Here is a 2,617-nt window from a genome sequence, read left to right as displayed (position 1 = left end):
AGCGCCCATCGGGCCTTGAGTCTCTTAATGAGGCGCGGCCCCGCTGTCTTCCGGCGCGGGGGTTCCGGAAAGTCGCGATGCCAGTGGGAGGAGGAGTGCTTTCCTTCCCCACGGTGTCCCGGCCCAGGGCTGAGAGCTGCACGGCTGACACCCCTGCGAGGCACCCTTGTCACCCAGGGACATGCCCAAGGACCGCCCCCCCCCACCCAGTTTAGTCCCGCATCTGCAGAAGCTTGGTTGAAAGCAGACGAGTCGAGTTCTCATTTCCCAGTAAGATTCGTATTCGCTTTAGTACAAAAGGCAGGAGACGGCGAGAGCCTCCCGTCGCCCTGCGCCGGGCTGCGTATCTCCTTGCGCTGCATCTCACTCCGTCCCCGCTGAACCCCGCAAGGCAATTACTGAGGCCTCACCTGTTCTCGCAGGGGAGGGAACGGAGACGTCGAGCAGTCGACAACTTAGTCCAAACACAAACCCCAGTGGGCACGCCGCGCCGCATTCCCGGCCACTGGCTGTGGCATAGCGGGAAGGGCCTCCCTGAAGACTTGGTTTGTAAAGCCTGTTTTTGCCCCGAGAGACTGTTCTAAATCACAGCCTTTAGTTAGGAGAATCTCAGTCGCAGAAAAATCTAACATCTAACCTGTATGCTCGGGTCCATCTAACAGATGAAGTAGCTAAAGCTCCACGTTCATCTCCAAGTCCTGTGGGACCGAGTGAGACCACGTCATGAACGTGTGCGCTCTGCATTCAGGCTCACCGTCTGGCTCGCTCGCCCGCCAGACCGAATTTCTTGAGGGTGGGAACTGTGTCTCTGTTCCTCATGCCCAGGACGTCGCCTGTAATGCCGCCTTTGTGAAAGACAAGGTGCCTGTGCGGTCTTTGAGTAGAGTAACATTTTCGTGACCCTCCGCGCCCTCCAAGACCAGAGTCTGGTCGAACTGAACGTTCTGGGCGAGCCGGGACTCCACACCAGTCCCCGAACCACCCTTGGGCGTAAGTGTCGCCCACTGCTCCTTCCGTCGCGGTGACGATCGCCCGAGGCAAGGCGCTGTCCAGTGGCCCTGGCTCCACCAGGAGCAGGGAGAGTCTGATGGGCCCGAAGAGCAGGGCTGGGGGGCTCGGAAGCTGAGGAAGCGGCAGCTCCTGGTGTCGCCTGAGAGGCGTGGGACTTTTTATGGCCCCTTCAGGTGGCTCCCTGAGGACGTCTACACGCCGAGGGCCCCGATTCCTCGGCATTTTTGGTTGTGCATTTCCTCTGTGGACCGTGATTGGTTTGCTTTGATCGTCTTTAATATTCGTAACTGTACAGCTTATTTTATCTTCGATTAGGGCCGTTGCTCTTAGGGTTTCCAGATTATTTTTTGAATGACAGGTTCATGCCGTTGTCAGTGGAAAGGAGCGGTGTCTTCCGACCCCAGGTGAGGCCAGGAGCTTGTTCCGCTTCCGCCGCCTCCAGTCTCTTCCCTGCTCTCTTCCGAGCGGCCCCTCTGGGCAGCCTGTCCCCGCGCCTGCCACGTGCCTTTCACTAGGTAGCCGTCTCTCCGTATCTGTTGAATAATGGAGAGAGAGAGAGTGAGTGAGTCATCGCCCGATGGCGGTGAATTATTATTTGAGTCCCTGCACTAGCCACGCATCCTGCCTGACTTCTTCATTCCACAGGGCATTTCCAGAGCATTCTACACTTATTAGATTTGTAAGTATCTACAATCGGCCAACGAGACGGTACTTGGCGTTCTTCACACAAGACAGCTGATGTTTAGAGAGATTAAGCCCCAGCCGGGATCCATGCAGGGGCAGAGGGGCGTGGGGCGTGCCTTCGGGGCAGCAGAGGGAGCACCGTGCGAGCGAGGCGCCGTGAGGAGCATCGGCAAAGCGGCGGTGACGGGTGCCGAGTGTGCGGAGCAGGGCTGGGAGGCCGAGGGGACGCCGAGGACCCAAGAATCTACAGACGCCCTCGCCGAAGCCCCTGTGAGCGGGAAGAGGTGACCCGCAGGCCTGCGGTCCGTGCTGAACCCATAGCCCCACTGAGAACTGCGGCCAGAAGCTCGGGGTCAGGGTGGTTGCGAAGGCTTCGTGCGAAAAATAAAAAGGGCCCTGAATGATCATTACGCGAGGTCGGGATTCCGAGGAAAGGAAAGAGAACCGGGTTCGCCGTGCGCTCTTGGCGAAGATTTTGTTTATAATTCGGATTCTTTTCCTCCGGCAAAGTGGGCGACAACTTAAAATACATCTCATATTATTTGGAACCCGGAGGTCAGTGCACACGAGTGTGGTGGAGACAAGTAGAAGGCAACCGTTCATCTTTTCGAAGTAGACCTGTAATGCAGACATAAAGTTTTGGCCTACGTAAGCCAATAACAGGGCAGAAGCCAATTTGCAAGTTAATTGCTACAATATTGCGCAACACAATGATGGACACTCTCATCACTGTAACGTATTACAGTGTCACGCACAAATCTGCGGCCGAGCGGGCACACCGGAAGATGAATAAGACAATTTAAAGGCACATTTATGGGGTGGTTCTATCTGCATTGATTAGCAATTAGTGAGAAAAATAGACAAAGTACCAAAAAAGTAAATTGACTTCAGTTAAATTACACTCTAACAACATAGGACATGA

Source organism: Pteropus vampyrus, unplaced genomic scaffold (genome assembly GCF_000151845.1).
Source record: "Pteropus vampyrus isolate Shadow unplaced genomic scaffold, Pvam_2.0 Scaffold396, whole genome shotgun sequence".
NCBI classification, from domain to species: Eukaryota; Metazoa; Chordata; class Mammalia; order Chiroptera; family Pteropodidae; genus Pteropus; species Pteropus vampyrus.
Note: the sequence above shows the minus strand (reverse complement) of the source record.